Raw genomic sequence first — 14,616 nt, forward strand, 5'->3', positions numbered from 1 at the left:
TTACTCCCTTTTTTACTCCTTTCTGTTTAAAGTGTACATGCTTTTTAGTTTGTTTCTGTGCGCCGTATGGAATGCCGCTTCCATCGCCGCCGGCATCTGCGGCGATCACAGGAAACTACAGACCCCGGAGAACAGGTTCTCTGCCGCAGACCAGGGCGAACCCAGTAAACCGATTCTAGGAGGTTATAAATCTATTTCCAAACTCACTGAAGCAACTAGACAATGGGGAATGCTTTTGACGATAGCAAAAACGTGAATAGAAAAAAATTAAAGACTGTCGTCGGGTTATATGAAAATATTTTGACTGTTACACCGAAATCTTACACTGGATGAAAAAATTTCATTCACAAATGATTTCCCGCTAAAAAATGCTTTTCTCCAGAATTGCTGGGTATGATTGGAGTGGGGGCATATACGCCGGAATGGTCGCCAGCTTGCCGACTCGTTGTGCAGGCTCCTCCCCTCACCGAGACCAAAGGAGGCAGAGCAGACGCTTCTAGACGTGCGCCCTACGACCCGCAACATGGAAGCGCCGTTGTTGGGCCGTCGGGTAACTCTGATGACGCAGCGATGCATTTGGGCCAACTGCTGTGCCTCTCGGGAACATCTGTCCCTCATAGCACGCTATTAAAAAAATGGGTGTCGGTTTAGCATTGCTAAGCACGAAACATTGTGTGAAAGCAGGGTGGGCCACCCAAATGCTGGGGATGGGCCAAGCCCATTTCGGGCGTGTCCCAGGTGGGTTCCAAACGTGGGTCAACACAATTTGATGTTTTAGGTGTGGGTCGCCGAAATTTCCGGTGTGGTTTAACCCCATTTATGGAGGTGGGCCAATTTTATTTTGAAAGTAGGTCAAGCCCGTCTTCCACCCGAGCTAACCCGGATTCATCGGCAGTCAGATTTGACCAAGATCATTCCACGGGCAAATTTAGAGTATTGTAACCATATTTGGGACAAGGTCATGTGCCATAACATGTGTTGCCATCTTTACCCTGCAGGCCATACCAAAACTGAGGTTTGCTTGGTGTCTACCCCGTTTTTAAATCGGCCAAGATCATTCCAAGGTTGAATTTCGGGTGGTTCGAACCATATTTGGTACATGCCTCATGTACCATACCATGTGTAGCCACCTTAACCAGCAGGGCCATCACCAAAATTACTAGGCGGTGCTCCAATCCCTAGGCCACCGCTAAGTGCCTTTCACTCAAAACCCTAGAACCGCTCGCTAAGTGCAACATCCCTGACAGATCACACAAGCTTACTTGTCACTGATTATTTTATTTGCGCTGCAACGCAAAATGACTGGATTGAAATACAGAAATGTGACCTTATGCTTGTCTACTCTCTGATACCTGCTCATCGCTGGACCTCTTTCAGTGTGTAGACTGAGAAGGTCACGGGGACCTTCAACTTGCGCTGGTCGCGAGATCTGAGCCGCGATACAGTGAGTGTACTGGCGTAGTTGGGGGCTCCTATAGCGACCCGTCGAAGTAGACTAATAATCTGAAGGGCGTCGCTGCGAACCACGATGCCTGCCAGGGGGTGTAACGGGAAAGCGTCTCCTTAATAGCGAACGGTTGATACAAACGCTGTTCGTCCAGTAAAGCTTGTCGATGGCACAGCGCTCGTGCCGTTCCTACGTTTTTCCTAAATATGCACCAACAAGCCCAGCTACAAGTACTTCTCCCTTCATTCACCGCCAACAGCACGAGGTTCGATAGATCTTTGATGTTCGTGGTCAGATCTGTGGTGTGATTGACGTAGAAGCCAGGGAGGCAAGAGCAGTCAAGAGCCCTTTTACTTCAGTCCTTCGGGATGGTGGTTGTGTTGGCGCAGAGAAAGACGGAGCCGAGGTGAAGGTACACTCACCTGGCTCGACATTGCGCTGACAAAGAAAAGACTGAGCATGAATTTAATATGGACGACAAGCGTCGGTAGGATTGATCGAGCCAAATTTCACTAAAGCCATTGAGGAAACGACCGGCTACGGCAGTTGCAGTACGGGGTGCGATAAACCTTCAGCTACCAGAAGTCGCACCGACTGAGAAAGAGCAATAGGCGCGGGCTTCGCACTGCTGGCATACTGGACATGTTCTATTTGCTTGAAGGAACACGGACGACAATTCGATCGAATTTTTGTTGTTAGTAAAGTCGACTCAATGGCTATTTGCGTGTATGTTGATGTTTTCCGGCGGCGAAAGCGCACTTATTGCGCTAAAAATTATATCTTTATCGCGAGTAGATTCAAAACAGTGTCGTCCACACCGAAAACGGCTCGGTTACCACCATTTTGATGTGAATGGCAGTTTAGCATAGCCTCTAATATCCGCAATGAAATCTATCGACGCACCGAAGTTAACTTTCGATGTCAGTTGGTAATGGTGACACTTAGTTTTTATTTTGCTTTTTCCAGTCAATAAAAGCTCCGCGTTATCAATAAAAGTAGAAAATTTGTCTCAGAGCGGGGTAATCTAAAGATATTAGTCACCTTCAACTTTTCCTCAGTGTCCATGCATAGCCTTCGTGCTTTCCGCACTAAACAGTTTGAGACACTCCCAAAATGTGTACCAGATTAGTTCCCAGTATGCATGGGTGCGTGATTTTTTTTAACTTTTACATTGAACAGTATACCCTGTCGAAGGCACTGGATATCTTGAAATCCTAGTTCTTAAACGAGCATAAAACTTCTATTTCGGCGAAACGTATTTATTTCTTTTTTTAATCATTTTTTTTTGCAACGTCTATTTCGTTTATCGACAGATGGCTTAAAAATATTCCAATAATACAGTTCCACGAAGATGAGGACCAGTGTATTGCTCACCTCTGTGAGAGGAATACACTCGGCTCCTAATGAAAAAAAAAAGTAAATAACCCTAATGGTTGCCCTAACTGGTGCAGCCCGATGCCATATTCCAAGCACTTTATTTCAGCTTTGTCTGGAAGTGCATGATATACATGGCAGCAAAAAGAAGGGGCTAGTTCCGGAAGAAGGTCATAGTAAAAAAAAACATGTCTCAACTACAGTTACAATTCTCGGGAGTTTGTTCGCGACAACGTCCGTGCCCAGGGCAGACGCGTGAGGCCTCCAGCTGGAGCAAAGGGACGCAAGGTGTTCACTTCTTGCCGGTGCCTCCGTAGCAGTACGAGGCCGGAGCGCACCGGGGACACGCGGCGGCGGAGGCCGGCGGGTAGTAGCAGGCCGAGCTGCAGATGGGGCAGGTGGGCGCTAAGGGAGAGAAAGGGAAACACCTTATTAAAGCGGCACCAATGGTAATTGCATTTATAGCTGAGTACTGAATAAAAATTGCCAGTGGTTTAACTTGGCTGACCTTGGAGTTCAGCGAAACGCAAGCACGCTTGCTAAGCGTCTGAGGCTCGTCCTGCTCGCGACAACCGTTTTACATATACCCACACGACCATGTGGCTATGACGTGGTATCCCATGGTCTTATGACACCCCGTCGGATGTCATCACGAGGCTTCACATCACCCCATCGGATGTTCTTAAGGTCAAAGGTAAACACAAATGTCACCCAATGTCAAAGGTCAACAAAAGGTCATGGCTCAAGGTCAGGGGTCAAGGGTTCGACACCATAACTGTACCACCTATGGTCATACACGACTAACGTGATTTGGCTGAAGGTCGTTCAAGTTCATTATCCGGCCTACGCGACGACTGCTTTACCCAGCGTAGCGAAGCTTTTCGCTTCAAAAGTCAGTATAAGACACCAATAAGACACTGGTCGTAAAGGTCACGTGACCTCATGACGTCATCTCAGCATGCCCACCGATGCAGGTGGCAACCCGGCCACCTTGTTGTCGGTATCCTGCCCCTTCGCAAATGGCACTTAAATGATTGGTCGGAGAGGCCACGTGATAATGTGACGTCAGCACAACAGGTTGTGAGCAACCTAGTTTCTGAAAAGCAACCTGGATGGAGAATCGAAATAAAAAATCTGAAAAATATAGGGCCAGGTAGCACAATGACATTGATTTAGTCAGTTGACACCCCTTTGAAGGAAATCGCTCCCTCGCTCGCTCGCAAAAATATTTTGCTTCCTTTTTATTATTATTTTAATAAAACCACTTACTACTTACTACGCTAGCCCGCTCGCTCACTCTCTCTATCTATCTATCTCACTCACTCACTCACTCACTCACTCACTCACTCACTCACTCACTCACTCACTCACTCACTCACTCACTCACTCACTCACTCACTCACTCACTCACATAGGAAGAAAGAGACCCATATGTATTGGACATCTACAGCATACACCCATAAGCAGCTAGTCTCTCAGGAGACAATTTTAGAGGACTGATTAGCTAACAGTACCACGGAGCAAGTTTGCAGACTTGTGAAAACTCCTCACTAATGCAAGCGTGGGAAGGTGGCCAGATAACGTCACGTAAAAACAAAGACGTCAATGGAGCTGTATATTCGGAGGTGGCACCTTGTGACGGTGAGCAAAATCTTAACCTGCATCTCCAGTAAGTCCCGTTTTGTCTCCAGTTATCCCCAGTGCGCAATTGGCTCAAAGTGTCAGTCACTCTATCTCACTACAGTCGGAAGAGGACACGACGCACAAAGCGAAACGCTTTGTTCCCTCTCTCTCCAGCTCTGTACGTTTTTCGAGCCAGCGGCACAAAAACAGAGCGCGCAAGGCAAAGGGCCACACAGCTTTGTGGGCCTCTTTCTCTTTAATGGCCTCTGTCCTTGAGCTGATCGTTGTTACGAGATGCAGAAGCAACAAGCCCGGGCATGTGCACTTACACAATCATCATCATCAACACCCTTACTGCGTACATTGCGTGGTAAAGGTCTCGCCCATATGCCTCCAATCAGCCCTATTCTGGGCCGGCCGTGGCCACCTAACCTCATCCACCCACCTGACTTCCTGCCTCCCCTTGCTACGCTTCTGTCACCGATAACAACCACCGGTTATCTTGCAAGTTGTGAGATTAACGAGGTCATCAGCACGCATAAAACGAAGTCACATAAACCGGGGCAAACGGCTTCGAACGGTCTGCTGCAGAGACTGAGAATGCATTTAGCGTGCACTTATGTGACATGTGCATAGAAAGAGATGATCACAATCACCAGTCACCAGCCATAACACAAAGCGATTAATATATTAGGAGCTTGATGTGCACACGCATATATGCCGCAGTACTTACGGCAAACGCAGATGCCGCAGTTGCTGGGGTACTCGAGTCCCAGCTCACACGGGCAACGGCACGGCAGCGACGGTAAGCAGCCCGCTGCGTAGATCGTCACAAGTTGCGAGGTTAGCGTGGTGATATTCGCATAAGAACAATACATTTTCACGCACAGGATCGCAATTAGTAGTTCGCTTCTACTTTCACTGCGTAACAAACGAGCACAGCAAGCGAATGGCTACAGTACAAGCGCTGTGTAACCGTCCGTTCCGTCCCGGGTGTGGCATAGATGTAACAGGATGAATGTGCCTGTGGTGGTTTGGTCACCGACCAAGCAACAGAACAGCTGGCAGATCCGACAATAATCCAAGCTTCCCATAAGCGCAGTGACGCATTAAGGATACCTGGAAACCAGAAAGCGTAGAGCGTGGTTCGTTGCTTTTTAATTCCTCCCTTTCCCTATTTTATACAATCTAAGCCTGTGTTTGACTCAATGTTTTTAGCCTCTTTTGATCGATAAAAATCCTGCATAACACGCACTTAACTGCATCGTTGCAATGCAAATAAAGTGAACAAGTGCTACTATCGCTGCAAGCGATATCATTTCGGGCAACTTTGAACGGGATAACTTTTAGGGAGGGCTACCCTGTTTACGCTACATCTTATAACCTCCTGCTTTTTTTAAATCCTGCCTTTAGCATTTTTCTGATGGTCACCCGCGATAACTATCCTTGTATTAGCCATGAGATGCCGCTACTTTCATGCATCTCCTTCAAGTTAAAAATTCGCATTATCAGCGCAACTCGCGTTCACTGCGTTTATGACCTTTGCGTGTACAGTCAATCCCGGATAGATCGAACACAAACGGGATCGTGAAGTAAATTGATATATCTATATTTCGACAAAAACATGGCAATAGGTAAGGTTATCTGCAGCCTAGGTGCAAGAATGTGACGCAGCCTCGCTACCAGCGCACTTCTTGCAACGACGCGTCGCATTGTAACTTACGTTGTGATCTCACTGTTCGCTGGGTGCCGCTACGCCTAGCCTTCTTGGCATCGAAGCCACAGCGGTCGGTGCTTTGAATCTAGACTCTACCTATAGTAAAAGGTCTTTTCCAGTTACAGGTAAACTTTGACTGAAATCAAGATGTCGTCAATTTTCGCAGCGCCTTCGGCAGCGAAGCGAGAGCGGAGCAGGCCAGGTGAAAGCAACCGGTAACCTTCAGTCAGCCAGGTTGGCTTCCCCGTACAACAATGAACTGACTTGGCTTTTTTGCATAACAGTTGTGTTGCGTGAAAAAGGTGTGCGCCGGACCGCGGGCTACTCAAGACTACCTTCTGATCTCCAGCCCTCCCTAAGATCTCTCAGAAATAAAGTTGTTTCCTACCTACATACCCCACGTTCCCCTCGTCAGCCGCTTTTTCCGCGTCTTCCCGTGGCCAGCTCCGCGCGCGAAAAAATATCGCGAGAACAGCGTTCCTCCGATATCAAATGTTGCGCTGAACGAGAGTCCCATAAACGCAAGCTATTGGGCCTATACATCTGCAGGGGATTTTTAAGTTGGTGGCTGACTGTTAGGCTGTTAAAAAGAAATAGCCATTCGACTTATCTGCGTTTCGTATGTCCAGGATCGGCTACAAGCAACCGCTGCTAAATCTACAGGTCATATACTATATAAAATACTGTGCGTTTGTTGCAAGAGCGACTCAAAAAACCATGCTTAGTTTCACAGCATCATCGTACCAATGAGAGGCACCACGGTATACTAGACCATGCTTGCAATTTCCCTCATAGGTTCCGACCCTTAGGTGCTTTGTAAATACTGAGCACTTAGAGCACCTCTTGCTAGATGCCATGGAGGAAAAGAGTTTTCTTTTTCTCACCCATTTTACCAGCACATACCACACATTCCATCTCCTACAATAGAGAAGCATCACATCAGCAGTCACCCTATATGCCCACTGGGCGATAGCTTGCTTGTAAGCCAAAGTTTCCCCCACTACACAGCCACAGGATGCTCTTAGCAACCGACACACTTCAATCTTGAATCGGAATGAGCAACATAATTATAATTTCTTACTTTTAAGCCTCAACTGTGCGCAGCTCACTAGCAACAGGACGCATCTCCTGTATCTCATCCATGCATATATAGCCTCAAGATCAGGAAGATTTTCCTCGAAGCTACTCACCTGAAGCTCCCTGGGAATAAACGGCGAGAAGAGTGAAGGCCAGCAGCACCTTGATCGTCATGGCCATGTCTGGAGAAATTATAAAGTGTTACGTATGCGAGCAGGCAACGTTCATAAGTAACTTATAGATGCCACACAGTAGTATATGATAGCACACGTGCACGTTGTTTTGGATGACAGCTTACCAGCCCTTCTGCACGCATTCGTTAACTAAATATTTTTTTAACGTGCTCCCTTGAAAGTACCGCTCACTTTCATAGGAAAGCATTAGCCTTATATTTAGTGTTGACGTCTTTCATTTCATGCATCTATGCGGTGCACAGGCGTCTTTGCGGTGAATAAAACCGCGTCTGTTTCCACAACTGAGGCAGTACGTGTCACCCATGTGAATGTGCAATTTGGACATTTCGACTCGAATATACTCCAACCGCCGCTGTGGCTTATCGACTTAACGATGATTTCATTACCACGGGACTCCTACTCGAAGCACAGGAGCTGAAGCCACGCGCGCCCACTTTTACGCTAAGCTTGCAAAGATGTGTCCCTATAGCATAACTGTGTTTGAAATGGGCGATGTAGTTGCAGTTGTAAGCCCCGGATTTAAGTAACCGGATTTAAAGGCGGCAGCGAAGACTATGTCACGACTTATCTTAAATATAGTGCGCTGAGCATTCCCATGGATGTTTTTCATGATGAAGTACATCATGGTTTAGCCTAGCTGTTGGATGAAAATTTCTAAATGTCCTTTGAAACTGAGATCGCTCAGTAGTGTGAATCGATAATTTCTTTAAATTTAAATTGACTCTTTTCTCTTATTGATGCTGCCTTCTTCATAGCACGATCAGCAATAAAATGGCAATTCATGATTCGTAAATACAATGTAGGAAAACTCACCTTGATTTTAGCAGTGCCGGCTGGACGTAAAGGTCGATAGAAGAGCTAAGGTTTCACTGCGAGCTCTTCCGGACGTCAGGGCTTTTAAACGCGCGTGCAGCGGAACCACGTGACCTTTAGATGCATCGGAAGTCGGAGAGTCGAGCACTGTCCCTTTCCTTCCCCAACATCAGTCTGTCACGTACCGCGGCACGTGGCACTTTCTAACGTTTAACAGTCTTTCACCTCCACAACATCCGCTTGATCAAGGCACGTGTAGGCTGCAGGCGCAAAGTTCGCACAATAAACGAACATAAGCATCGCTATATGCGAGTACAACGGAGCAACTGGCGGATGTTGCCACTCGGACACAAACCATAAACCTGAGCGTAGCATCCAATTCGGGGTACTCTGCGTGCTCTCATGTCCAAAATACGTGAAGGGGAATGATAGCGTGGGCAGCATGTCCGCAACTCGTTCGTAGTGAAGTAAACGTGTTGTCAGTTTCATTGTTTCCGTCTCAAGTACCTCTCTTGTCAAACTAGGGACATATAAAGGCATCAAAAAGCGATGTGCTTTTCTCTAAGCGCGAAAATGTACTTGACGAGCGAAGTGGTCTGGACTAGCCGACGATCGATCATCAAAAGCGCAGAAATAATTGACGATGATCAAACTGCATCCTCACAATAACAGGCCCTTGATTTTTGTTTTATTTTGCTGTACACACTCTACATCGCAACAGCGGGGTGTCGAGCTAGTCGGTTCTGTTTAGAAAACAAAACAGCGCTACACTCTTAACACGAATACGCATATATGGGTGTAAAAAGGCAGTGAAGTGTTTTCTAGCGCACTCTCTTTTGTCAAAAGAAGTGCACTGCTGCTTTCCCCTTCAGGGAGGTACTCTTTTCCGATTAGAGCGGAGGAACAGGGACAAACACCGATTTCGTGTGTGTCTCATTTCTGTGTTTGTCCCTGTTCTGCTCACTGTTCTGTTCATTGTTCTATATCGCAACTTGCCATTCGTAAAACGCGAGGCCACATGATACCTTGTTTGCAGATTTAGGCTGAAGGTTTTTGGCCTTTTTGTGCTAACAACCACCACAGCAGTGGCCTAGGTCTAATTCGCGGATCAAACAACAATTTTCATTATTCAGTCCAACGACTTAATCGACGTAAATGCAAAAATCCATATGTATCACCACACATCAATCCAACAGTCACTACAAGTCCTGCTAAGTCTCATTGCATGGTACCCGTCTTACTGTAAGAGTGGGGGGGGGGGGGGGGGGGGCGCAGGACTTAGAACTATTCTCGTTATATATGCGCTGAATTTAAACAAATTTAGTACAGATATAGAACCTTTTATGAAAATTTCGCAACTTTTATTTTAAAATTAGCTGCTATAGTTGCTGAGTATGATAAGCCCTGGTCAAGTCATCCCCCCCCCCCCCCGGGTTATTAATAATTAAGCAGAAAGTGCGAAAGTTGTTTTCATCCGCATTTTCACAAGGTCCGGTTGTGTGCAGTAATGCTATTCGTTCTTTTTTTACATGTCAAGTACTGATGAATGTAGAGGTTGGATTTGAGCACGTAATATTTACACGAAAACATTTCTTACAAAAGTAACTTTCAAAATATATTACAGGCATTCTTCAGCGTCTCAGGACTCGCGCGCGCAAAAAAAAAAAAGAGAGAGAGAGCCATTCTACTGTCATTTTTGCGTTCAATTTTTGTATTATGTTTTTTACGAATAAATGAAATGAAAATGAAATTTCTTACCAAATGCCGGACGGATGAACGCTAGACACTGCGGAAAAACTGAAAGCTGAGAATATCAACCTTAAAGTCTGTATTGCTATATTTGTAGCAAAAACTCTCGAATGCTCAAAACTGTCCTGGGCAGCACCTCTCTAAAGATGAGCGCGATAGCGCATCAGCGACAGCCACCTCTAGAACCAACCAGCGCCGCAGAAGCAACGAGGCAAAAAGAAGCCATTTGAGATGCAGTCTTCCGATATTTGCCAATCAAGCAGGCTGAAGACACTAAACATGTCGACGAAGCACACGTATCTTTCTACGGGCCATACACTCCAAACAAAAAAGAGGGAGTAAGCTGTCATCTGCCGCACTCCGCACTCCCTCGGGAGTGCGGCAGATGACAGCTTACTGACAGCTTACTGACAGCAGATGACAGCAAATCACAAGGGAGTGTGGTAGAAGACAGCTTACTTCCCTTTTACTCCCATATAGACGTATTCGTGTTTAGAACGTACAGAGTCCCGCGTATCCCGTCGCAACTTGACGCGCACCTGTCAATCCGGCCGCCGGTTCGTACGCGCCACAGCTACTAGAGGTGCTTCCTGGCTACCGCGCAGACTTATACGTAATGCGTAGCAAGAAATGATCTCTCCTGGTAAATTGCATTTTTTTCAGTCTTGTAATTCCCTGGTTACCTTTTGCGAGAGCTAGCGAGAGGCGACTTTTTCGGTAATCTATTACTATTAATTTGTTGCTTTACGTTCAAAACACAAGTCGCAACTATCGATATAATTTCGAGAACCTGTTTGCTACTGCGGAAATTTCCTTCGAAATAGGAAGACAACGGTCGGCCTGCGGAGAAACCGTTCGCGAGAGGGCGCCCGAACATGCAAGCCCAAGAGGCCTGTATTTCACTAGCCTCGTCCTCCGAGCTTTGCATTTCGCGATGGCGGCGGCGCAGCGAAATGTCATGTCCAGTGGGCTTCAGCTTGGTCCCGTCAGAGCGCGAACAATAGCCAATCGCTGCGCTATGCTCAACCACGAGCTGCTCCTCAAAGTCTTCGTACGTTACAATACAGCACTTCCCACTCGAAAAAAAAAAAAAAACGACTGAACATTGTCAAAAATAAGACAAAAATGTTTTGTAGTTTTGTGGTATAAGGACAGATTTTTATTTTGTCTTGTAGTATTTTTCTGTAGTACTGTAATGTTATGTTGTACTTTCTGTAATATGTAGCTCTGTAGTACTTTTCTGTAGTAACTACACAAAATTCTGTTGGTACTACAAAAATTCCGTTGTTACTACAGTTCTTTGGTCAAAAACTTTACATAACATTTGTTGTGACGACAGAAACTTTTGTGTTATGTTTTTCGAATGGGTTCTCTCCAGTACGCACATCCAGCGAGTCTTCAGTGTCCTTATACTGATGTGTTCTCCAGGAAGCGCGAGAAAACATACCGGAAAGAACTTTGATAACAGCTGCTTGTGCAAATTAACAACGGATGAACTGCTCCAGGCAACAGATCAAGCAAGCCGCATCAGCTCATCCTAGTCCATGCGCCAGGCTAATAAAATCTGAAGAAAAATGAAGTAATAGCAATCAATTGCTCTTTTGTAATGGTTCACTTACTTTTAGGAGCTTTGACTGAGCGCTGAAATTAGTTTCATTTCAGATGGTGTAATTGTAATTCAACCATTTACATCTCTTCTGTAGCGTGCACAAGGCTGATGCTATGCGACTCAAGCAGCCGATCAAAGCACTACTGTTGCTTTTAATCGCCTCGTTTACTTTTACTTTTACTGAGAGAAATGCGGCATTTCGGGCCTTTGCCAACTTTTATCTCGCCTCTTCACGGGGATACAAAGATGGCGGCGCTCCGTTGGAGAGCGCTGGAATCCGCGATACGCCGCGATCATCAGAAGAGCGAAGAGAAGAGGCATCAACGTCGTTGACTGGAAAATCCTGGTTGGTCAAGAGCGTAGTGACGCAAAAAAAACGGTCAAGCAGAATCGAGCCCCTGCCCTTTTGTTCAGGAGCCGGGAACGCTGCCTCTACGCCACTGCGGAACTTTTTTTTCTTTATTGCATGGAAACAGTGCCGAAAAGAAAAATCTAAACATGCTTACGCCACAAAACACCAGATCACCTTAGCGGACCATTTAACGCTATCGCGTAATGATCTTACAAGGAACTTAAGTATCGCTAAAGTTTTATTCGACAACCATAGATAAATAAACATCATTTTCTGAATTTCTATTACATATTTTGCTATGCGTTCTCGTCACGAGGCAGATAAAACTCTAAAAAAATTAATTTAAATGTTGAAAATTTTTACCAAATTGGCGATTTTATTTGCCTCCCCCCCCCCCCCCCCCCTTTTAAGCGAGATAAAGCTTGTTAAAACTCTGTCCTTCCCTCAAAACGTTTCGTTCACTAAACCGACTAATTCGGACCCGGAAAAATGCATGCATAAAACGTATTTTCTTTGTAAACATGTCCCACAGCTTCGAGCTTTGTGTATAGGCTTTTACTGAACAAGCTGTTCTGTCTGTAGCCTCTCCAGTTTGTCTCGTTAAGGCACCTCTGTGTTGCAAACTGTTGTGAGCAGTATTGAAAATTGGCTGTGTTACATCCAGCCAGGTTTTATAAATGTTAGGAGCAACGCTAAAACTGTTTGTACTACGTTTATGTTAACGTGCAAACGTTTTTTTTTTTCCTGTGTGCTGCACGGAAAGGTCACAATGATCCAACTTTATGCTTGCAACCATGAAGTCAGAATTATATGTTCGATCTTAGCACATTTCTGCTGAGCAAACCGATATTTTTACTATAATTAATTGCCACCCCAGGCCGGCTGCTCTAAAGTCGCTCTCAAGTGCCCTGGTGCGCTCCTAAACACGTGCGCATCTGGCTGCACTTGTACATAAAGCGCTATTGTAGCGATAGCTACATTACGGTAGCATTTCGAGCCTTCAGCGTGGTTGGTCACGTGGTGCGGAGCAGCTGCCGGCGGCGCGGCTGATCACGTGGCTGATCACGTGACCAAGATCCACTTGGCCAGTTGTAGCTATCGCGTCACTCCAGGTTTACCCAGAGCTAAACCACCGCCAATTTTATTCTATCAAGCGACGATCGCAGCCGCAGGATGCACTTACAGGAAACGAGTTGATTGCGTTGGTCGTCCATTCTTTTTTTTTTTAACTGAACTCACACAGTAGGAGGAGTCAACTATCGCTTGGAGTGCCTTTGCAGACAACATACCTGCAAATTAGGCCCACGGAAATAAAAATACGCGTGGACTCTTTGCCTTAGCAGACCGCTCCGCGTATTACTACGTATCCCTCCGCCGGTGGCAGAGCGGCAAGCTGCCACTACCGCCACGCGATTGGCTGAAGGCACTCCTCGCGTTGGTCGACTCCTCCTACTCTCAGAGGTCAGTTCAAAATAAACGCTGTAACGGGGACATTTATTCTGATTTAATACGTAAATCGGCCGCACAGGAGAATAATTCGAAGTTTCTAAGGATAACTGGTGTTAAGGTTAGTGTTAGTTCGGGGCGTGGGAGCCCCGCGAGCCAGAAACCTCTCAACACGGTTGCTGGGTGGAGACTAAACGTTTAGTGCAGTAGGGGGAGAGGGAGAGAGATAGGGCTGTGTGAAGACTAAATGTCTATTACAATAGGGGGAAAGGAGAGAGAGGGAGTGTAGAAAAAATCACTTCCTGTGCAGTGGGAGTGCAGGCGGTCAGAGGGAATGCGTCATTCGACGGGGCCGTAGGGGTCGGGTGTCGTTGGGGAAGAAGACGCCTTACTTGTTTTCTTGGAAGCGGCCAGCCCTTGCTAGTTTTCTTACACTCTAAACACAAATACACCTATATGGGAGTAAAAAAGAAGTGAATTGTCCTCCAGCGCGCATCCTTTATAAAAGTGTGTGCGCTAGAGGACAGTTTTACTCTCTTTTTACTCCTTTTGCTTAGAGTGTAGAAGCGGCCGGCTTGTCTGCGCGAAGGAGGCAAGGGCTGCTGGAGCGGCCCTGCATCCCTAGGTCAGCGAACACGACACTTGGAACGCATAGATCCACTTCCAGCGGTAAAAAGGCGAGCTCAGAATCCTCTTTCGTGCACCTTTCAGCTTTCACAAACTCTCCCCGAAGGCTCCGCGCTTTCTCGCAAAATTTGAAACAAGGTAATGCGGAAGCAGGTGGCGACGGGCGAAGGAAGGCTGGCAGAAAAATGTTAAGCTTGAATTGCGTTTAGCTCCCGTTCTCATGTAAACTCAGGCCAACATCGTCCGGGAACCGTGGCGAACGTAAGGGCGAGCGTGGCGCCGAATTTATTACCTCCTTGTAAACTGTTGGGTACAGGCGCAGCGCGTCAAGCTCCGTTGGAGCAAAACTAAACTGGTTTTAACTGTTTTTACAAAAACCAAGCGTCAAAGTCCTAGCCGAGTACGGCTCGAAGCTTTCAGAAATAAGCGTGACATTGTCTCCGGTAAGCTGATAAAAATCACTCAATAGACGAACAAGATCTGCAAGCCGCATGCTCACGGAGAGGTATAGTTGCAATGCAGTGATGCGGTTTAAGAACTGTGCATACTATCTTATCTGAAGTGACATTATCAGCCACTGCCGCGACA

At 46.4% G+C, this 14,616-nt stretch overlaps 1 long non-coding RNA gene across 1 annotated transcript; it reads right to left on the reverse strand.

Moving 5' to 3' along the window:
* Positions 1–3,022: 3,022 nt before the first annotated feature.
* LOC144118424 (uncharacterized) lies at positions 3,023–8,319 on the reverse strand. Its single transcript, XR_013312022.1, has 4 exons — positions 8,246–8,319; positions 7,352–7,420; positions 5,178–5,261; positions 3,023–3,226 (listed from the first exon to the last, which is right to left on the reverse strand). It is a non-coding gene; the product is annotated as an uncharacterized LOC144118424 (long non-coding RNA).
* Between the last annotated feature and the right edge of the window lie 6,297 nt (positions 8,320–14,616).

This window comes from Amblyomma americanum, chromosome 2 (genome assembly GCF_052857255.1).
Source record: "Amblyomma americanum isolate KBUSLIRL-KWMA chromosome 2, ASM5285725v1, whole genome shotgun sequence".
NCBI classification, from domain to species: Eukaryota; Metazoa; Arthropoda; class Arachnida; order Ixodida; family Ixodidae; genus Amblyomma; species Amblyomma americanum.